Source organism: Pseudophryne corroboree (assembly GCF_028390025.1).
Source record: "Pseudophryne corroboree isolate aPseCor3 chromosome 3 unlocalized genomic scaffold, aPseCor3.hap2 SUPER_3_unloc_41, whole genome shotgun sequence".
NCBI classification, from domain to species: Eukaryota; Metazoa; Chordata; class Amphibia; order Anura; family Myobatrachidae; genus Pseudophryne; species Pseudophryne corroboree.
This window is the reverse complement of record NW_026967532.1, coordinates 577,831-605,290: the sequence shown is the minus strand read 5'-3', so window position 1 is coordinate 605,290 and position 27,460 is coordinate 577,831. Positions and strand designations below refer to the sequence as shown.

General features: G+C 53.0%; 1 long non-coding RNA gene across 1 annotated transcript in view; it reads right to left on the bottom strand.

Moving 5' to 3' along the window:
- Positions 1 to 27,104, bottom strand: part of LOC134984235 (uncharacterized) — a 379,662-nt gene extending 352,558 nt beyond the window's left edge. The window contains exon 1 of the long non-coding RNA XR_010191721.1: positions 26,978 to 27,104. This is a non-coding gene — a long non-coding RNA (uncharacterized LOC134984235). The remainder of the gene's footprint in view (positions 1 to 26,977) is intronic.
- Positions 27,105 to 27,460: the final 356 nt, after the last annotated feature.

Genomic DNA, 27,460 nt, shown 5'->3' with positions numbered 1-27,460 from the left:
TACACACACGCGGGCAGGACACAGTCATATACACACGCGGGCAGGACACAGTCATATACACACGCGGGCAGGACACAGTTATATACACACGCGGGGCAGGACACAGTTATATACACGCGGGCAGGAAACAGTTATATACACACGCGGGGCAGGAAACAGTTATATACACATGCGGGGGCAGGACAGTTATATACACACGCGGGGGCAGGACACAGTTATATACACAAGCGGGGGCAGGACACAGTTATACACAGGGGGGCGGCAGGACACAGTTATACACAGGCGGGGCAGGACACAGTTATATACACACGCGGGGCAGGGGGCAGTTATATAAACACACGGGGGCAGGACACGGATATAGAAACACGCGGGGGCAGGACACTGATATATACAAACGCGGGGGCAGGACACGCGGGGGCAGGACACTGATATATACACACGCAGGGGCAGGACACTGTTATATACACACGCGGGGGCAGGACACTGTTATATACACACGCGGGGGCAGGACACTGTTATATACACACGCGGGGGCAGGACACTTATATACACACGCGGGGGCAGGACACTTATATACACACGCGGGGCAGGACACAGGTACACACACGCGGGGCAGGACACAGTTATATATACACGCGGGGCAGGACACCGTTATACACACGGGGGGTAGGACAAAGTTATACACACGCGGGGGCAGGACACAGTTATATACACACGCGGGGGCAGGACACCGTTATATACACACGCGGGCAGGACACAGTCATATACACACGCGGGCAGGACACAGTTATATACACACGCGGGGCAGGACACAGTTATATACACACGCGGGGGCAGGACACAGTTATATACACGCGGGCAGGAAACAGTTATATACACACGCGGGGGCAGGAAACAGTTATATACACACGCGGGGGCAGGACACAGTTATATACACACGCGGGGGCAGGACACAGTTATATACACAAGCGGGGGCAGGACACAGTTATACACAGGGGGGGGCAGGACACAGTTATACACAGGGGGGGGCAGGACACAGTTATACACAGGCGGGGCAGGACACAGTTATATACACACGCGGGGCAGGACACAGTTATATACACACGCGGGGCAGGACACAGTTATATATACACGCAGGGCAGGACACAGTTATATATACAAGTGGGGCAGGACACAGTTATATATACACGCGGGGCAGGACACAGTTATATATACACGCGGGGCAGGACACAGTTATATACACACGGGCAGGACACAGTTACATACACACGCGGGGGCAGGACACAGTTATATACACGCGAGAAGGACACAGTCATATACACGCGGGAAGGACACAGTTATATACACGCGGGAAGGACACAGTTATATACACACGTGGGGGCAGGACACAGTTATATACACACGCGGAGACAGGACACAGTTATATATACACTCGGGGCAGGACAGTTATATATACACGCGGGGCAGGACACATGTTATATACACACGCGGGGGCAGGACACAGATATATACACACGCGGGGGCAGGACACTGTTATATACACACGCGGGGGCAGGACACTGTTATATACACACGCGGGGGCAGGACACTGTTATATACACACGCGAGGGCAGGACACTGTTATATACACACGCGAGGGCAGGACACTTATATACACACGCGGGGGCAGGACACTGTTACAAACACACGCGGGGGCAGGACACTGTTACATACACACGCGGGGGCAGGACACTGTTACATACACACGCGCGGCCAGGACACTGTTACATACACACGCGGGGGCAGGACACTGTTACATACACACGCGGGGCAGGACACTGTTACATACACATGCGGGGGCAGGACACTTACATACACACGCGGGGGCAGGACACTGTTACATACACACGCAGGGGCAGGACACTGTTACATACACACGCGGGGGCAACACACGCGGGGGCAGGACACTGTTACATACACACGCAGGGGCAGGACACCGTTATATACACACGCGGGGGCAGGACACTGTTATATACACACGCGGGGGCAGGACACTGTTATATACACACGCGAGGGCAGAACACTGTTATATACACACGCGAGGGCAGGACACTATTATATACACACGCGGGGGCAGGACACTGTTATATACACACGCGGGGGCAGGACACTGTTATATACACACGCGGGGGCAGGACACTGTTACAAACACACGCGGGGGCAGGACACTGTTACATACACACGCGGGGGCAGGACACTGTTACATACACACGCGGGGGCAGGACACTGTTACATACACACGCGGGGGCAGGACACTGTTACATACACACGCGGGGGCAGGACACTGTTACATACACACGCGGGGGCAGGACACTGTTACATACACACGCGGGGCAGGACACTGTTACATACACACGCGGGGCAGGACACTGTTACATACACACGCGGGGCAGGACACAGTTATATATACACGCGGGGCAGGACACAGTTATATATACACGCGGAGCAGGACACAGTTATATATACACGCGGGGCAGGACACAGTTATATATACACGCGGGGCAGGACACAGTTACACACACGTGGAGCAGGACACAGTTATACACACGCGGGGCAGGACACAGTTATATATACACGCGGGGCAGGACACAGTTATATATACACGGGGGGGCAGGACACAGTTATACACACGCGGGGCAGGACAGTTATATACACACGCGGGGGCAGGACACAGTTATATACACACGCGGGGGCAGGACACAGTTATATACACACGCGGGGGCAGGACACAGTTATATACACACGCGGGGCAGGACACAGTTATATACACACGCGGGGCAGGACACAGTTATATACACACGCGGGGCAGGACACAGTTATATACACACGCGGGGCAGGACACAGTTATATACACACGCGGGGCAGGACACAGTTACATATACACGCGGGGCAGGACACAGTTATATACACACGGGGGGCAGGACACAGTTATACACACGCGGGCAGGACACAGTTATATAAACACGCGGGGGCAGGACACAGTTATATACACACGCGGGGGCAGAACACAGTTATATTCACGCGGGTAGGACACAGTTATATACACACGCGGGGGCAGGACACAGTTATATACCCACGCAAGTAGGACACAGTTATATACACACGCGGGGGCAGGACACAGTTATATACAAACGCGGGGGCAGGACACAGTTATATACACACGCAGGGGCAGGACACTTATATACACACGCGGGGGCAGGACACTGTTATATATACACGCGGGGCAGGACACGGTTATACACACGGGGGGCAGGACACAGTTATATACACACGCACGCGGGGGCAGGACACAGTTATATACACACGCACGCGGGGGCAGGACACAGTTATATACACACGCACGAGGGGCAGGACACAGTTATATACACACGCACGCGGGGGCAGGACACAGTTATATACACACGCACGCGGGGGCAGGACACAGTTATATACACACGCACGCGGGGGCAGGACACAGTTATATACACACGCACGCGGGGCAGGACACAGTTATATATAAACGCGGGGCAGGACACAGTTATACACACAGGGGGCAGGACACTGTTATATATACACGTGGGGCAGGACACAGTTATATATAAACGCGGGGCAGGACACAGTTATACACACAGGGGGCAGGACACAGTTATATATACACGCGGGGCAGGACACAGTTATATTTATACACGCGGGGCAAGACACAGTTATACACATGGGGGGCAGGACACAGTTATACACACGCGGGGCAGGACACAGTTATACACACGCAGGGCAGGACACAGTTATACACAAGCGGGGCAGGACACAGTTATACACACGGGGGGCAGGACACAGTTATACACACGGGGGGCAGGACACAGTTATATATACACGCGGGCAGGACACAGTTATACACACGCAGGGCAGGACACAGTTATACACACGGGGGGCAGGACACAGTTATACACACGGGGGGCAGGACACAGTTATATACACACGCGGGGGCAGGACACAGTTATACACACACGCGGGGCAGGACACAGTTATATATACACGCGGGGCAGGACACAGTTATATACACGCGGGGCAGGACACAGTTATATACACACGCGGGGGCAGGACACAGTTATATACACACGCGGGGGCAGGACACAGTTATATATACACTCGGGGCAGGACAGTTATATATACACGCGGGGCAGGACACAGTTATACACAGGCGGGGCAGGACACAGTTATATACACACGCGGGGCAGGACACAGTTATATACACACGCGGGGGCAGGACACAGTTATATACACACGCGGGGGCAGGACACCGTTATATACACACGCGGGCAGGACACAGTCATATACACACGCGGGCAGGACACAGTCATATACACACGCGGGCAGGACACAGTTATATACACACGCGGGGCAGGACACAGTTATATACACACGCGGGGGCAGGACACAGTTATATACACGCGGGCAGGAAACAGTTATATACACACGCGGGGCAGGAAACAGTTATATACACATGCGGGGGCAGGACAGTTATATACACACGCGGGGGCAGGACACAGTTATATACACAAGCGGGGGCAGGACACAGTTATACACAGGGGGGCGGCAGGACACAGTTATACACAGGCGGGGCAGGACACAGTTATATACACACGCGGGGTAGGGGGCAGTTATATAAACACACGGGGGCAGGACACGGATATAGAAACACGCGGGGGCAGGACACTGATATATACAAACGCGGGGGCAGGACACTGATATATACACACGCAGGGGCAGGACACTGTTATATACACACGCGGGGGCAGGACACTGTTATATACACACGCGGGGGCAGGACACTTATATACACACGCGGGGGCAGGACACTTATATACACACGCGGGGCAGGACACAGGTACACACACGCGGGGCAGGACACAGTTATATATACACGCGGGGCAGGACACCGTTATACACACGGGGGGTAGGACAAAGTTATACACACGCGGGGGCAGGACACAGTTATATACACACGCGGGGGCAGGACACCGTTATATACACACGCGGGCAGGACACAGTCATATACACACGCGGGCAGGACACAGTTATATACACACGCGGGGCAGGACACAGTTATATACACACGCGGGGGCAGGACACAGTTATATACACGCGGGCAGGAAACAGTTATATACACACGCGGGGGCAGGAAACAGTTATATACACACGCGGGGGCAGGACACAGTTATATACACACGCGGGGGCAGGACACAGTTATATACACAAGCGGGGGCAGGACACAGTTATACACAGGGGGGGGCAGGACACAGTTATACACAGGCGGGGCAGGACACAGTTATATACACACGCGGGGCAGGACACAGTTATATACACACGCGGGGCAGGACACAGTTATATATACACGCAGGGCAGGACACAGTTATATATACAAGTGGGGCAGGACACAGTTATATATACACGCGGGGCAGGACACAGTTATATATACACGCGGGGCAGGACACAGTTATATACACACGGGCAGGACACAGTTACATACACACGCGGGGGCAGGACACAGTTATATACACGCGAGAAGGACACAGTCATATACACGCGGGAAGGACACAGTTATATACACGCGGGAAGGACACAGTTATATACACACGTGGGGGCAGGACACAGTTATATACACACGCGGAGACAGGACACAGTTATATATACACTCGGGGCAGGACAGTTATATATACACGCGGGGCAGGACACATGTTATATACACACGCGGGGGCAGGACACAGATATATACACACGCGGGGGCAGGACACTGTTATATACACACGCGGGGGCAGGACACTGTTATATACACACGCGGGGGCAGGACACTGTTATATACACACGCGGGGGCAGGACACTGTTATATACACACGCGAGGGCAGGACACTGTTATATACACACGCGAGGGCAGGACACTTATATACACACGCGGGGGCAGGACACTGTTACAAACACACGCGGGGGCAGGACACTGTTACATACACACGCGGGGGCAGGACACTGTTACATACACACGCGCGGCCAGGACACTGTTACATACACACGCGGGGGCAGGACACTGTTACATACACACGCGGGGCAGGACACTGTTACATACACACGCGGGGGCAGGACACTTACATACACACGCGGGGGCAGGACACTGTTACATACACACGCAGGGGCAGGACACTGTTACATACACACGCGGGGGCAGGACACTGTTACATACACACGCGGGGGCAGGACACTGTTACATACACACGCAGGGGCAGGACACTGTTACATACACACGCAGGGGCAGGACACCGTTATATACACACGCGGGGGCAGGACACCGTTATATACACACGCGGGGGCAGGACACTGTTATATACACACGCGGGGGCAGGACACTGTTACATACACACGCGGGGGCAGGACACTGTTACATACACACGCGGGGCAGGACACTGTTACATACACACGCGGGGCAGGACACTGTTACATACACACGCGGGGCAGGACACTGTTACATACACACGCGGGGCAGGACACAGTTATATATACACGCGGGGCAGGACACAGTTATATATACACGCGGAGCAGGACACAGTTATATATACACGCGGGGCAGGACACAGTTATATATACACGCGGGGCAGGACACAGTTACACACACGTGGAGCAGGACACAGTTATACACACGCGGGGCAGGACACAGTTATATATACACGCGGGGCAGGACACAGTTATATATACACGGGGGGGCAGGACACAGTTGTACACACGCGGGGCAGGACAGTTATATACACACGCGGGGGCAGGACACAGTTATATACACACGCGGGGGCAGGACACAGTTATATACACACGCGGGGGCAGGACACAGTTATATACACACGCGGGGCAGGACACAGTTATATACACACGCGGGGCAGGACACAGTTATATACACACGCGGGGCAGGACACAGTTATATACACACGCGGGGCAGGACACAGTTATATACACACGCGGGGCAGGACACAGTTATATACACACGCGGGGCAGGACACAGTTACATATACACGCGGGGCAGGACACAGTTATATACACACGGGGGGCAGGACACAGTTATACACACGCGGGCAGGACACAGTTATATAAACACGCGGGGGCAGGACACAGTTATATACACACGCGGGGGCAGAACACAGTTATATACACGCGGGCAGGACACAGTTATATACACACGCGGGGGCAGGACACAGTTATATACCCACGCAAGTAGGACACAGTTATATACACACGCGGGGGCAGGACACAGTTATATACAAACGCGGGGGCAGGACACAGTTATATACACACGCAGGGGCAGGACACTTTTATACACACGCGGGGGCAGGACACTGTTATATATACACGTGGGGCAGGACACGGTTATATATACACGCGGGGCAGGACACGGTTATACACACGGGGGGCAGGACACAGTTATATACACACGCACGCGGGGGCAGGACACAGTTATATACACACGCACGCGGGGGCAGGACACAGTTATATACACACGCACGAGGGGCAGGACACAGTTATATACACACGCACGCGGGGGCAGGACACAGTTATATACACACGCACGCGGGGGCAGGACACAGTTATATACACACGCACGCGGGGGCAGGACACAGTTATATACACACGCACGCGGGGCAGGACACAGTTATATATAAACGCGGGGCAGGACACAGTTATACACACAGGGGGCAGGACACTGTTATATATACACGTGGGGCAGGACACAGTTATATATAAACGCGGGGCAGGACACAGTTATACACACAGGGGGCAGGACACAGTTATATATACACGCGGGGCAGGACACAGTTATATATACACGCGGGGCAAGACACAGTTATACACATGGGGGGCAGGACACAGTTATACACACGCGGGGCAGGACACAGTTATACACACGCAGGGCAGGACACAGTTATACACACGGGGGGCAGGACACAGTTATACACACGGGGGGCAGGACACAGTTATATATACACGCGGGCAGGACACAGTTATACACACGCAGGGCAGGACACAGTTATACACACGGGGGGCAGGACACAGTTATACACACGGGGGGCAGGACACAGTTATACACACGGGGGGCAGGACACAGTTATACACACGGGGGGCAGGACACAGTTATGTACACACGTGGGTGCAGGACACAGTTATATACACGCGGGAAGGACACAGTTATATACACACGCGGGGGCAGGACACAGTTATATACACACGCGGGGGCAGGACACAGTTATATACACATGCAGGGGCAGGACACAGTTATATACACGCGGGGCAAGACACAGTTATATATACACGCGGGGCAGGACACAGTTATACACACGCGGGGCAGGACACAGTTATATACACACGCGGGGCAGGACACAGTTATATACACACGCGGGGCAGGACACAGTTATACACACACGCGGGGCAGGACACAGTTATATACACACGCGGGGCAAGACACAGTTATATACACACGCGGGGCAGGACACAGTTATATACACACGCGGGGCAGGACACAGTTATATACACACGCGGGGGCAGGACACAGTTATATACACACGCGGGGGCAGGACACAGTTACATATACACGGGGGGCAGGACACAGTTATATACACGGGGGGCAGGACACAGTTATATACACACGCGGGGGAAGGACACAGTTATATACACACGCGGGGGCAGGACACAGTTATATACACACGCGGGGGCAGGACACAGTTATATACACACGCGGGGGCAGGACACAGTTATATACACACGCGGGGGCAGGACACAGTTATATACACACGCGGGGGCAGGACACAGTTATATACACACGCGGGGGCAGGACACAGTTATATACACACGCGGGGGCAGGACACAGTTATATACACACGCGGGGGCAGGACACAGTTATATACACACGCGGGGGCAGGACACAGTTATATACACACGCGGGGGCAGGACACAGTTATATACACACGCGGGGGCAGGACACAGTTATATACACACGCGGGGGCAGGACACAGTTATATACACACGCGAGGCAGGACACAGTTATATACACACGTGGGGCAGGACACAGTTATATACACACGTGGGGCAGGACACAGTTATATACACACGCGGGGCAGGACACAGTTATATACACACGCGGGGCAGGACACAGTTACATATACACGGGAGGCAGGACACAGTTATACACACGGGGGGCAGGACACAGTTATACACACGCGGGCAGGACACAGTTATATAAACACGCGGGGGCAGGACACAGTTATATAAACACGCGGGGGCAGGACACAGTTATATACACACGCGGGGGCAGGACACAGTTATATACCCACGCAAGTAGGACACAGTTATATACACACGCGGGGGCAGGACACAGTTATATACAAAAGCGGGGGCAGGACACAGTTATATACACACGCGGGGGCAGGACACTGTTATATACACACGCGGGGGCAGGACACTGTTATATACACACGCGGGGGCAGGACACTGTTATATATACACGTGGGGCAGGACACAGTTATATATACATGCGGGGCAGGACACGGTTATACACACGGGGGCAGGACACAGTTATATACCCACGCGGGGGCAGGACACCGTTATATACACACGCACGCGGGGGCAGGACACAGTTATATACACACGCACGCGGGGGCAGGACACAGTTATATACACACGCACGCGGGGGCAGGACACAGTTATATACACACGCACGCGGGGGCAGGACACAGTTATATACACACGCACGCGGGGGCAGGACACAGTTATATACACACGCACGCGGGGGCAGGACACAGTTATATACGCACGCGGGGCAGGACACAGTTATATAAACACGCGGGGCAGGACACAGTTATATACACACGCGGGGCAGGACACAGTTATATACACACGCGGGGCAGGACACAGTTATATACACACGCGGGGCAGGACACAGTTACATATACACGGGGGGCAGGACACAGTTATATACACACGCGGGGGCAGGACACAGTTATATACACACGCGGGGGCAGGACACAGTTATATACACGCGGGCAGGACACAGTTATATACACACGCGGGGGCAGGACACAGTTATATACCCACGCAAGTAGGACACAGTTATATATACATGCGGGGCAGGACACAGTTATACACACGGGGGGCAGGACACAGTTATATACGCACGCGGGGGCAGGACACAGTTATATACACACGCACGCGGGGGCAGGACACAGTTATAAACACACGCACGCGGGGGCAGGACACAGTTATAAACACACGCACGCGGGGGCAGGACACCGTTATATACACACGCACGCGGGGGCAGGACACAGTTATATACACATGCACGCGGGGGCAGGACACAGTTATATACACACGCACGCGGGGGCAGGACACAGTTATATACACATGCACGCGGGGCAGGACACAGTTATATACACACGCACGCGGGGGCAGGACACAGTTGTATACACACGCGGGGGCAGGACACAGTTATATACACACGCGGGGGCAGGACATAGTTATATACACACGCGGGGGCAGGACACAGTTATATACACACGCAGGGCAGGACACAGTTATATACACACGCGGGGCAGGACACAGTTATATACACACGCGGGGCAGGACACAGTTATATATACACGCAGGGCAGGACACAGTTATATACACACGCGGGGCAGGACACAGTTATATACACATAGGCAGGACACAGTTATAAAAACACACGGGGGTTAGGACACAGTTATATACACGCTGGCAGGACACAGTTATATATACACGCGGGGCAGGACACAGTTATATACACACGCGGGGGCAGGACACAGTTATATATACACGCGGGGGCAGGACACAGTTATATATACACGCGGGGCAGGACACAGTTATATACACACGCGGGGCAGGACACAGTTATATACACACGCGGGGGCAGGACACGCAGGGAAGGACACAGTTATACACACGCGGGGCAGGACACAGTTATACACACGCGGGGCAGGACACAGTTATACACACGCGGGGCAGGACACAGTTATACACACGCGGGCAGGACACAGTTATACACACGCGGGCAGGACACAGTTATACACACGCGGGGCAGGACACAGTTATATATACACGCGGGGCAGGACACAGTTATATACACACGCGGGGCAGGACACAGTTATATACACACGCGGGGCAGGACACAGTTATATACACACGCGGGGCAGGACACAGTTATATACACACGCGGGGCAGGACACAGTTATATACATGTGGGGCAGGACACAGTTATATATAAACGCGGGGCAGGACACAGTTATACACACAGGGGGCAGGACACAGTTATATATACACGCGGGGCAGGACACAGTTATATATACACGCGGGGCAGGACACAGTTATACACATGAGGGGCAGGACACAGTTATACACACGCGGGGCAGGACACAGTTATATATAAACGCGGGGCAGGACACAGTTATATATACACGCGGGCAGGACACAGTTATACACACGCAGGGCAGGACACAGTTATACACACGCGGGGCAGGACACAGTTATATATACACGCGGGCAGGACACAGTTATACACACGCAGGGCAGGACACAGTTATACACACGCGGGGCAGGACACAGTTATATACACACGCGGGGGAGGACATAGTTATACATACGCGGGGTAGGACACAGTTATATATACACGCGGGGCAGGACACAGTTATATACACACGCGGGGGCAGGACAGTTATATACACGTGGGGCAGGACACAGTTATATATAAACGCGGGGCAGGACACAGTTATACACACGGGGGGCAGGACACAGTTATACACACGGGGGGCAGGACACAGTTATACACACGGGGGGCAGGACACAGTTATACACACGGGGGGCAGGACACAGTTATATACACACACGGGTGCAGGACACAGTTATATACACGCGGGAAGGACACAGTTATATACACACGCGGGGGCAGGACACAGTTATATACACACGCACGCGGGGGCAGGACACAGTTATATATACACGCGGGGCAGGACACAGTTATATACACACGCGGGGCAGGACACAGTTATATACACACGCGGGGCAGGACACAGTTATATACACACGCGGGGCAGGACACAGTTATATACACGTGGGGCAGGACACAGTTATACACACAGGGGGCAGGACACAGTTATATATACACGCGGGGCAGGACACAGTTATATATACACGCGGGGCAGGACACAGTTATACACATGGGGGGCAGGACACAGTCATACACACGCGGGGCAGGACACAGTTATACACATGCGGGGCAGGACACAGTTATATATACACGCGGGGCAGGACACAGTTATACACACGCTGGGGCAGGACACAGTTATACACACGCGGGGCAGGACACAGTTATATATACACACGCGGGGGCAGGACACAGTTATATATACACACGCGGGGGCAGGACACAGTTATATATACACACGCGGGGCAGGACACAGTTATATATACACACGCGGGGCAGGACACAGTTATATATACACACGCGGGGGCAGGACACAGTTATATATACACACGCGGGGCAGGACACAGTTATACACACGCGGGGCAGGACACAGTTATATATACACACGCGGGGGCAGGACACAGTTATATATACACACGCGGGGCAGGACACAGTTATATATACACACGCGGGGCAGGACACAGTTATATATACACACGCGGGGGCAGGACACAGTTATATATACACACGCGGGGGCAGGACACAGTTATATACACACGCGGGGCAGGACACAGTTATACACACGCGGGGCAGGACACAGTTATATACACACGCGGGGGAGGACATAGTTATACATACGCGGGGTAGGACACAGTTATATATACACGCGGGGCAGGACACAGTTATACACACGGGGGGCAGGACACAGTTATACACACGGGGGCAGGACACAGTTATACACACGGGGGGCAGGACACAGTTATATACACAGGCGGGTGCAGGACACAGTTATATACACGCGGGAAGGACACAGTTATATACACACGCGGGGGCAGGACACAGTTATATACACACGCGGGGGCAGGACACAGTTATATACACACGCGGGGGCAGGACACAGTTATATACACGCGGGGCAAGACACAGTTATATATACACGCAGGGCAGGACACAGTTATACACACGGGGGACAGGACATAGTTATACACGCGGGGCAGAACACAAGTTATATATAAACGCGGGGCAGGACACAGTTATACACACGCGGGGCAGGACACAGTTATACACACGCGGGGCAGGACACAGTTATATATACACGCGGGGTAGGACACAGTTATATACACACGGGGCAGGACACAGTTATACACACGCGGGGCAGGACACAGTTATATATCCACGCGGGGCAGGACACAGTTATATATACACGCGGGGCAGGACACAGTTATATATACACGCGGGGCAGGACACAGTTATATATACACGCGGGGCAGGACACAGTTATATATACACGCGGGGCAGGACACAGTTATATACACATGGGCAGGACACAGTTATACACACGCGGGCAGGACACAGTTATATATACACGCGGGGCAGGACACAGTTATATATACACGGGGGCAGGACAGTTATACACACGCGGGGCAGGACACAGTTATACACACGCGGGGCAGGACACAGTTATATACACACGCGGGGCAAGACACAGTTATATACACACGCGGGGCAGGACACAGTTATATACACACGCACGCGGGGGCAGGACACAATTATATACACACGCACGCGGGGGCAGGACAATTATATACACACGCACGCGGGGGCAGGACACAGTTATATACACACGCACGCGGGGGCAGGACACAGTTATATACACACGCACGCGGGGGCAGGACACAGTTATAAACACACGCACGCGGGGGCAGGACACAGTTATACACACACGCACGCGGGGGCAGGACACCGTTATATACACACGCGGGGGCAGGACACAGTTATATACACACGCGGGGGCAGGACACAGTTATATACACACGCGGGGCAGGACACAGTTATATACACACGTGGGGCAGGACACAGTTATATATACACGCGGGGGCAGGACACAGTTATATACACACGCGGGGGCAGGACACAGTTATATACACACGCGGGGGCAGGACACAGTTATATACACACGCGGGGGCAGGACACAGTTATATACACACGCGGGGGAAGGACACAGTTATATACACACGCAGGGCAGGACACAGTTATATACACACGCGGGGCAGGTCACAGTTATATACACATAGGCAGGACACAGTTATATACACATAGGCAGGACACAGTTATATACACATAGGCAGGACACAGTTATAAAAACACGCGGGGGCAGGACACAGTTATATACACACGGGTGGGCAGGACACAGTTATACACACGTGGGGGCAGGACACAGTTATACACACACGGGGCAGGACACAGTTATATATACACGCGGGGCAGGACACAGTTATATATACACGCGGGGCAGGACACAGTTATATACACATGGGCAGGACACAGTTATATACACACGCGGGGGCAGGACACAGTTATATACACACGCGGGGGCAGGACACGCGGGGCAGGACACAGTTATACACATGAGGGGCAGGACACAGTTATACACACGCGGGCAGGACACAGTTATACACACGCGGGCAGGACACAGTTATACACACGCGGGGCAGGACACAGTTATATATACACACGCGGGGGCAGGACACCGTTACATACACACGCGGGGCAGGACACAGTTATACACACGCGGGGCAGGACACAGTTATATACACACGCGGGGCAGGACACAGTTATATACACACGCGGGGCAGGACACAGTTATATACACACGCGGGGCAGGACACAGTTATATACACACGCGGGGCAGGACACAGTTATATACACACGCGGGGCAGGACACAGTTATATACACACGCGGGGCAGGACACAGTTATATACACACGCGGGGCAGGACACAGTTATATACACACGCGGGGCAGGACACAGTTATATACACACGCGGGGGCAGGACACAGTTATATACACACGCGGGGGCAGGACACGCGGGGCAGGACACAGTTATACATATGAGGGGCAGGACACAGTTATATACACACGCGGGGCAGGACACAGTTATATACTCGTGGGGCAGGACACAGTTATATATAAACGCGGGGCAGGACACAGTTATACACACAGGGGGCAGGACACAGTTATACACACAGGTGGCAGGACACAGTTATATATACACGCGGGGCAGGACACAGTTATACACATGGGGGGCAGGACACAGTTATACACACGCGGGGCAGGACACAGTTATACACACGCGTGGGCAGGACATAGTTATATATACACGCGGGCAGGACACAGTTATATATACACACGGGCAGGACACAGTTATACACACGCAGGGCAGGACACAGTTATACACACGCGGGGCAGGACACAGTTATATACACACGCGGGGGAGGACATAGTTATACATACGCGGGGCAGGACACAGTTATACACACGGGGGGCAGGACACAGTTATACACACGGGGGGCAGGACACAGTTATACACACGGGCAGGACACATTTATATACACACGCGGGGCAGGACACAGTTATATACACACGCGGGGGCAGGACACATTTATATACACACGCGGGGGCAGGACACATTTATATACACGCGGGGCAGGACACAGTTATATATAAACGCGGGGCAGGACACAGTTATATATACACGCAGGGCAGGACACAGTTATACACACGGGGGGCAGGACACAGTTATACACACGCGGGGGCAGGACACGCGGGGCAGGACACAGTTATACACATGAGGGGCAGGACACAGTTATACACACGCGGGCAGGACACAGTTATACACACGCGGGCAGGACACAGTTATACACACGCGGGCAGGACACAGTTATACACACGCGGGCAGGACACAGTTATACACACGCGGGCAGGACACAGTTATATATACACGCGGGGCAGGACACAGTTATATATACACGCGGGGCAGGACACAGTTATATATACACGCGGGGCAGGACACAGTTATATATACACGCGGGGCAGGACACAGTTATATATACACGCGGGGCAGGACACAGTTATATATACACGCGGGGCAGAACACAGTTATACACACGCGGGGCAGGACACATTTATATACACACGCGGGGCAGGACACATTTATATACACACGCGGGGCAGGACACAGTTATATACACACGCGGGGCAGGACACAGTTATATACACACGCAGGGCAGGACACAGTTATATACACACGCGGGGCAGGACACAGTTATATACACGTGGGGCAGGACACAGTTATATATACACGCGGGGCAGGACACAGTTATATACACACGCGGGGCAGGACACAGTTATATATACACGCGGGGCAGGACACAGTTATATATACACGCGGGGCAGGACACAGTTATATATACACGCGGGGCAGGACACAGTTATATATACACGCGGGGCAGGACACAGTTATACACACGCGGGGCAGAACACAGTTATACACACGTGGGGCAGGACACATTTATATACACACACGCGGGGCAGGACACAGTTATATACACACGCGGGGCAGGACACAGTTATATACACACGCAGGGCAGGACACAGTTATATACACATGCGGGGCAGGACACAGTTATATACACACGCGGGGCAGGACACAGTTATATACACGTGGGGCAGGACACAGTTATATATAAACGCGGGGCAGGACACAGTTATACACAGGGGGCAGGACACAGTTATATATACACGCGGGGCAGGACACAGTTATATACACACGCGGGGCAGGACACAGTTATATACACACGCGGGGCAGGACACAGTTATATACACACGCGGGGCAGGACACAGTTATACACACACTCGGGGCAGGACACAGTTATATACACGTGGGGCAGGACACAGTTATACACACAGGGGGCAGGACACAGTTATATATACACGCGGGGCAGGACACAGTTATATATACACGCGGGGCAGGACACAGTTATACACATGGGGGGCAGGACACAGTTATACACACGCGGGGCAGGACACAGTTATACACATGCGGGGCAGGACACAGTTATATATACACGCGGGGCAGGACACAGTTATACACACGCTGGGGCAGGACACAGTTATACACACGCGGGGCAGGACACAGTTATATATACACACGCGGGGGCAGGACACAGTTATATATACACACGCGGGGGCAGGACACAGTTATATATATACACACGCGGGGCAGGACACAGTTATATATACACACGCGGGGCAGGACACAGTTATATATACACACGCGGGGGCAGGACACAGTTATATATACACACGCGGGGCAGGACACAGTTATACACACGCGGGGCAGGACACAGTTATATATACACACGTGGGGGCAGGACACAGTTATATATACACACGCGGGGCAGGACACAGTTATATATACACACGCGGGGCAGGACACAGTTATATATACACACGCGGGGCAGGACACAGTTATATATACACACGCGGGGGCAGGACACAGTTATATATACACACGCGGGGGCAGGACACAGTTATATACACACGCGGGGCAGGACACAGTTATACACACGCGGGGCAGGACACAGTTATATACACACGCGGGGGAGGACACAGTTATATATACACGCGGGGCAGGACACAGTTATACACACGGGGGGCAGGACACAGTTATACACACGGGGGCAGGACACAGTTATACACACGGGGGGCAGGACACAGTTATATACACAGGCGGGTGCAGGACACAGTTATATACACGCGGGAAGGACACAGTTATATACACACGCGGGGGCAGGACACAGTTATATACACACGCGGGGGCAGGACACAGTTATATACACACGCGGGGGCAGGACACAGTTATATACACGCGGGGCAAGACACAGTTATATATACACGCAGGGCAGGACACAGTTATACACACGGGGGACAGGACATAGTTATACACGCGGGGCAGAACACAAGTTATATATAAACGCGGGGCAGGACACAGTTATACACACGCGGGGCAGGACACAGTTATACACACGCGGGGCAGGACACAGTTATATATACACGCGGGGTAGGACACAGTTATATACACACGGGGCAGGACACAGTTATACACACGCGGGGCAGGACACAGTTATATATCCACGCGGGGCAGGACACAGTTATATATACACGCGGGGCAGGACACAGTTATATATACACGCGGGGCAGGACACAGTTATATATACACGCGGGGCAGGACACAGTTATATATACACGCGGGGCAGGACACAGTTATATATACACGCGGGGCAGGACACAGTTATACACACATGGGCAGGACACAGTTATACACACATGGGCAGGACACAGTTATACACACGCGGGCAGGACCCAGTTTTACACACGCGGGCAGGACACAGTTATACACACGCGGGCAGGACACAGTTATATATACACGCGGGGCAGGACACAGTTATATATACACGGGGGCAGGACAGTTATACACACGCGGGGCAGGACACAGTTATACACACGCGGGGCAGGACACATTTATATACACACGCGGGGCAAGACACAGTTATATACACACGCGGGGCAGGACACAGTTATATACACACGCACGCGGGGGCAGGACACAATTATATACACACGCACGCGGGGGCAGGACACAATTATATACACACGCACGCGGGGGCAGGACACAGTTATATACACACGCACGCGGGGGCAGGACACAGTTATATACACACGCACGCGGGGGCAGGACACAGTTATATACACACGCGGGGGCAGGACACAGTTATATACACACGCGGGGGCAGGACACAGTTATATACACACGCGGGGCAGGACACAGTTATATACACACGTGGGGCAGGACACAGTTATATATACACGCGGGGGCAGGACACAGTTATATACACACGCGGGGGCAGGACACAGTTATATACACACGCGGGGGCAGGACACAGTTATATACACACGCGGGGGCAGGACACAGTTATATACACACGCGGGGGAAGGACACAGTTATATACACACGCAGGGCAGGACACAGTTATATACACACGCGGGGCAGGACACAGTTATATACACATAGGCAGGACACAGTTATATACACATAGGCAGGACACAGTTATATACACATAGGCAGGACACAGTTATAAAAACACGCGGGGGCAGGACACAGTTATATACACACGGGTGGGCAGGACACAGTTATACACACGTGGGGGCAGGACACAGTTATACACACACGGGGCAGGACACAGTTATATATACACGCGGGGCAGGACACAGTTATATATACACGCGGGGCAGGACACAGTTATATACACATGGGCAGGACACAGTTATATACACACGCGGGGGCAGGACACAGTTATATACACACGCGGGGGCAGGACACGCGGGGCAGGACACAGTTATACACATGAGGGGCAGGACACAGTTATACACACGCGGGCAGGACACAGTTATACACACGCGGGCAGGACACAGTTATACACACGCGGGGCAGGACACAGTTATATATACACACGCGGGGGCAGGACACCGTTACATACACACGCGGGGCAGGACACAGTTATACACACGCGGGGCAGGACACAGTTATACACACACGCGGGGCAGGACACAGTTATATACACACGCGGGGCAGGACACAGTTATATACACACGCGGGGCAGGACACAGTTATATACACACGCGGGGCAGGACACAGTTATATACACACGCGGGGCAGGACACAGTTATATACACACGCGGGGCAGGACACAGTTATATACACACGCGGGGGCAGGACACAGTTATATACACACGCGGGGGCAGGACACGCGGGGCAGGACACAGTTATACATATGAGGGGCAGGACACAGTTATATACACACGCGGGGCAGGACACAGTTATATACTCGTGGGGCAGGACACAGTTATATATAAACGCGGGGCAGGACACAGTTATACACACAGGGGGCAGGACACAGTTATACACACAGGTGGCAGGACACAGTTATATATACACGCGGGGCAGGACACAGTTATACACATGGGGGGCAGGACACAGTTATACACACGCGGGGCAGGACACAGTTATACACACGCGTGGGCAGGACATAGTTATATATACACGCGGGCAGGACACAGTTATATATACACACGGGCAGGACACAGTTATACACACGCAGGGCAGGACACAGTTATACACACGCGGGGCAGGACACAGTTATATACACACGCGGGGGAGGACATAGTTATACATACGCGGGGCAGGACACAGTTATACACACGGGGGGCAGGACACAGTTATACACACGGGGGGCAGGACACAGTTATACACACGGGCAGGACACATTTATATACACACGCGGGGCAGGACACAGTTATATACACACGCGGGGGCAGGACACATTTATATACACACGCGGGGGCAGGACACATTTATATACACGCGGGGCAGGACACAGTTATATATAAACGCGGGGCAGGACACAGTTATATATACACGCAGGGCAGGACACAGTTATACACACGGGGGGCAGGACACAGTTATACACACGCGGGGGCAGGACACAGTTATACACACGCGGGCAGGACACAGTTATACACACGCGGGCAGGACACAGTTATACACACGCGGGCAGGACACAGTTATATATACACGCGGGGCAGGACACAGTTATATATACACGCGGGGCAGGACACAGTTATATATACACGCGGGGCAGGACACAGTTATATATACACGCGGGGCAGGACACAGTTATATATACACGCGGGGCAGAACACAGTTATACACACGCGGGGCAGGACACATTTATATACACACGCGGGGCAGGACACATTTATATACACACGCGGGGCAGGACACAGTTATATACACACGCGGGGCAGGACACAGTTATATACACACGCAGGGCAGGACACAGTTATATACACACGCGGGGCAGGACACAGTTATATACACGTGGGGCAGGACACAGTTATATATACACGCGGGGCAGGACACAGTTATATACACACGCGGGGCAGGACACAGTTATATATACACGCGGGGCAGGACACAGTTATATATACACGCGGGGCAGGACACAGTTATATATACACGCGGGGCAGGACACAGTTATATATACACGCGGGGCAGGACACAGTTATACACACGCGGGGCAGAACACAGTTATACACACGCGGGGCAGGACACATTTATATACACACACGCGGGGCAGGACACAGTTATATACACACGCGGGGCAGGACACAGTTATATACACACGCAGGGCAGGACACAGTTATATACACATGCGGGGCAGGACACAGTTATATACACACGCGGGGCAGGACACAGTTATATACACGTGGGGCAGGACACAGTTATATATAAACGCGGGGCAGGACACAGTTATACACAGGGGGCAGGACACAGTTATATATACACGCGGGGCAGGACACAGTTATATATACACGCGGGGCAGGACACAGTTATACACCCGGGGGGCAGGACACAGTTATACACACGGGGGGCAGGACACAGTTATATATAAACGCGGGGCAGGACACAGTTATATATACACGCAGGGCAGGACACAGTTATATACACACGGGCAGGACACAGTTATATACACACGCGGGGGCAGGACACAGTTATATACACACGCGGGGGCAGGACACAGTTATATACACACGCGGGGCAAGACACAGGTACACACACGCGCGGGGCAGGACACAGTTATACACATGGGCAGGACACAGTTATACACACGCGGGGCAGGACACAGTTATACACATGGGCAGGACACAGTTATACACACGCAGGGCAGGACACAGTTATACACACGCGGGGCAGGACACAGTTATATACACACGCGGGGGAGGACATAGTTATACATACGCGGGGTAGGACACAGTTATATATACACGCGGGGCAGGACACAGTTATACACACGGGGGGCAGGGGCAGGACACAGTTATACACACGGGCAGGACACACTAGGAGATATCTCCCAGCGTAACTTATCCTCTGGCGGGAAAGGGTACGCCATCAGTAACTTTTTAGAAATTACCAGTTTCTTATCGGGGGAACCCACGCTTTTTCACACTTCATTCACTCATTTGATGGGGGAACAAAACACTGCCTGCTTTTTCTCCCCAAACAAAAAACCCTTTTTTTTTTGTGGTACTTGGGTTAATGTCAGAAATGTGTAACACATTTTTTATTGCCGGGATCATGTAACGGATGTTCCTAGTGGATTGTGTATATGTCTCAACCTCGCCGACACTGGAGTCAGACTCCGTGTCGACATCTGTGTCTGCCATCTGAGGGAGCGGGCGTTTTTGAGCCCATGATGGCCTTTGAGACGCCTGGACAGGCACAAGCTGAGTAGCCGGCTGTCCCACAGCTGTTATGTCATCCAGCCTTTTATGTAAGGAGTTGACACTGTCGGTTTATACCTTCCACCTATCCATCCACTCTGGTGTCGGCCCCACAGGGGGCGACATCACATTTATCAGCATCTGCTCTGCCATCACATAAGCCTCCTCATCAAACGTGTCGACACAGCCGTACCGACACACACACACAGGGAATGCTCTGACTGAGGACAGGACTCCAAACAGCCCTTTGGGGAGACAGAGAGAGAGTATGCCAGCACACACCAGAGCGCTATATAATTTTGGGATTAACACTATATTGAGCGAATTTTTCCCAATAGCTGCTTGTATATACAATATTGCGCATACATTTTGTGCCCCCCCTCTCTTTTTAACCCTTTGAGCCTGAAAACTACAGGGGAGAGCCTGGGGAGCTGTCTTCCAGCTGCACTGTGAAGAGAAAATGGCGCCAGTGTGCTGAGGGAGATAGCTCCGCCCCTTTTTCGCAGACTTTTCTGCCGCTTTTTTATGGAATCTGGCAGGGGTATTTATCACATATATAGCCTCTAGGACTATATGTGATGTATTTTTGCCAGCCAAGGTGTTAATATTGCTGCTCAGGGCACCCCCCTACCCAGCGCCCTGCACCCTCAGTGACCGGAGTGTGAAGTGTGCATGAGGAGCAATGGCGCACAGCTGCAGTGCTGTGCGCTACCTTGGTGAAGATCTAAGTCTTCTGCCGCCGATTTTCCGGACCCTCTTCATGCTTCTGGCTCTGTAAGGGGGACGGCGGCGCGGCTCCGGGAACGAACACCAAGGCCAGTTCCATGCGGTCGATCCCTCTGGAGCTAATGGCATCCAGTAGCCTAAGAAGCCCAAGCTAAATGCAAGCAGGTAGGTTCGCTTCTTCTCCCCTTAGTCCCTCGATGCAGTGAGTTTGTTGCCAGCAGATCTCACTGTAAAATAAAAAACCTAAACTATACTTTCTTTCTAGGAGCTCAGGAGAACCCCTAGTGTGCATCCAGCTCGGCCGGGCACAGAAATCTAACTGAGGTCTGGAGGAGGGTCATAGTGGGAGGAGCCAGTGCACACCAGGTGACCTAAAGCTTTCTTTTAGAGTGCCCAGTCTCCTGCGGAGCCCGTCTATTCCCCATGGTCCTTACGGAGTACCCAGCATCCACTAAGACGTCAGAGAAATGCGGGGGCAGGGCACAGTTACACGCGCGGGGGCAGGACACAGTTACATACGCACGCGCGGGGGCAGGACAGTTATATATACACGCGGGGCAGGACAGTTATATATACACGCGGGGCAGGACAGTTATATATACACGCGGGGCAGGACAGTTATATATACACGCGGGGCAGGACAGTTATATATACACGCGGGGCAGGACACAGTTATATATACACGCGGGGCAGGACACAGTTATATATACACGCGGGGCAGGACACAGTTATATATACATGCGGGGCAGGACACAGTTATATATACACGCGGGGCAGCACACAGTTATATATACACGCGGGGCAGGACACAGTTATATATACACGCGGGGCAGGACACAGTTATATATACACGCGGGGCAGGACACAGTTATATATACACGCGGGGCAGGACACAGTTATATATACACGCGGGGCAGGACACAGTTATATATACACGCGGGGCAGGACACAGTTATATATACACGCGGGGCAGGACACAGTAATATATACACGCGGGGCAGGACACAGTTATATATACACGCGGGGCAGGACACAGTTATATATACACGCGGGGCAGGACACAGTTATATATACACGCGGGGCAGGACACAGTTATATACACACGCGGGGCAGGACACAGTTATATATACACGCGGGGCAGGACACAGTTATATATACATGCGGGGCAGGACACAGTTATATATACACACGCGGGGGCAGGACACAGTTATATACACACGCGGGGCAGGACACAGTTATATATACACGCGGGGCAGGACACAGTTATATATACACGCGGGGCAGGACACAGTTATATATACACGCGGGGCAGGACACAGTTATATATACACGCGGGGCAGGACACAGTTATATATACACGCGGGGCAGGACACAGTTATATATACACGCGGGGCAGGACACAGTTATATATACACGCGGGCAGGACACAGTTATATATACACGCGGGGCAGGACACAGTTATATATACACGCGGGGCAGGACACAGTTATATACACACGCGGGGCAGGACACAGTTATATACACACGCGGGGCAGGACACAGTTATATACACACGCGGGGCAGGACACAGTTATATACACACGCGGGGCAGGACACTGTTATATACACACGCGGGGGCAGGACACAGTTATATATACACGCGGGGCAGGACACTGTTATATACACACGCGGGGGCAGGACACAGTTATATATACACGCGGGGCAGGACACAGTTATATACACACGCGGGGCAGGACACAGTTATATACACACGCGGGGCAGGACACAGTTATATACACACGCGGGGCAGGACACTGTTATATACACACGCGGGGGCAGGACACAGTTATATACACACGCGGGGCAGGACACAGTTATATACACACGCGGGGCAGGACACAGTTATATATACACGCGGGGCAGGACACAGTTATATACACACGCGGGGCAGGACACAGTTATACACACACGCGGGGCAGGACACAGTTATATATACACGCGGGGCAGGACACAGTTATATACACACGCGGGGCAGGACACAGTTATATACACACGCGGGGCAGGACACAGTTATATATACACGCGGGGGGCAGGACACAGTTATATACACACGCGGGGCAGGACACAGTTATATATACACGCGGGGCAGGACACAGTTATATACACACGCGGGGCAGGACACAGTTATATACACACGCGGGGCAGGACACAGTTATATATACACGCGGGGGGCAGGACACAGTTATATATACACACGCGGGGCAGGACACAGTTATATACACACGCGGGGCAGGACACAGTTATATACACACGCGGGGCAGGACACAGTTATATATACACACGAGGGGGCAGGACACAGTTATATACACACGAGGGGGCAGGACACAGTTATACACACGCGGGGCAGGACACAGTTATATACACACGCGGGGCAGGACACAGTTATATACACACGCGGGGCAGGACACAGTTATATACACACGCGGGGCAGGACACTGTTATATACACACGCGGGGGCAGGACACAGTTATATACACACGCGGGGCAGGACACAGTTATATACACACGCGGGGCAGGACACAGTTATATATACACGCGGGGCAGGACACAGTTATATACACACGCGGGGCAGGACACAGTTATACACACACGCGGGGCAGGACACAGTTATATATACACGCGGGGCAGGACACAGTTATATATACACACGCGGGGCAGGACACAGTTATATACACACGCGGGGGCAGGACACAGTTATATATACACACGAGGGGGCAGGACACAGTTATATACACACGAGGGGGCAGGACACAGTTATACACACGCGGGGCAGGACACAGTTATATACACACGCGGGGCAGGACACAGTTATATACACACGCGGGGCAGGACACAGTTATATACACACGCGGGGCAGGACACTGTTATATACACACGCGGGGGCAGGACACAGTTATATACACACGCGGGGCAGGACACAGTTATATACACACGCGGGGCAGGACACAGTTATATATACACGCGGGGCAGGACACAGTTATATACACACGCGGGGCAGGACACAGTTATACACACACGCGGGGCAGGACACAGTTATATATACACGCGGGGCAGGACACAGTTATATACACACGCGGGGCAGGACACAGTTATATACACACGCGGGGCAGGACACAGTTATATATACACGCGGGGGGCAGGACACAGTTATATATACACGCGGGGCAGGACACAGTTATATACACACGCGGGGCAGGACACAGTTATATACACACGCGGGGCAGGACACAGTTATATATACACGCGGGGGGCAGGACACAGTTATATATACACACGCGGGGCAGGACACAGTTATATACACACGCGGGGCAGGACACAGTTATATACACACGCGGGGCAGGACACAGTTATATACACACGCGGGGCAGGACACAGTTATATACACACGCGGGGCAGGACACAGTTATATATACACACGAGGGGGCAGGACACAGTTATATACACACGAGGGGGCAGGACACATTCTGGTGCTCGCAGATTTTGGTAAAATAGTAAAATCTGCGACAAACTCTGAATAATCTCCTCACCCTGCAGAACAGCGCTCCATCACTATCATCATCTCACTGTCACGTCACAGCGACACAATGTAACACCCCAATTATTCTATTCATCCGCAGCTTCTCACCCGTGTCTGATGGGCGGTGCCAGTAATAACATTAAAAAAATAAAAAATATAAAAAAAGCCCAAAAACAAGCAACCACCAAAGAGAAATAATATAAATGTATATATAGATATAGATATAGATATATATATAAATATAAATAAAGCAACTTGGGAAAAACTATGTTACTGACCTGTATATACTGGAGGGGAGCGCATGGGATTATGGGTAGGCACAGCCGCAGTCACTAAGCAACCAGTAGCTCTCCCGCTCATAGGCCGTAGTAACCCGTCACTCATCTTCTGGCCCCGCCCACTCCTTATTTCATACACCAAGGAGTCCATCATACAGCCCCACCCCCTCTACTCGCCATTGGTCGGACTGTCCCGTCACTCATCGTGACATGTGTAAGAGGGAGAGGGGGCGGGGCTGGCACAGAAAGGTGACTGAGTGACTGGTCCCTGTGACCAATAGCTAGAGACAGGGGCGGGGCTGGCTGAGTGACGGGTTGCTACAGCCTATGAGAGAGTGGGCGGGGCTGGTGGCTGATCCCATGCTCTATACGGTGACCCGGAAACAGTTTCCCGCCCCTTCCTGTACACAGAGCTCCGCCCCCGGTCTCCTCCAGGTAATGGCCGCCGCCCCCTCTCCTGCCGGACAGGGTGTATGTGCTGCA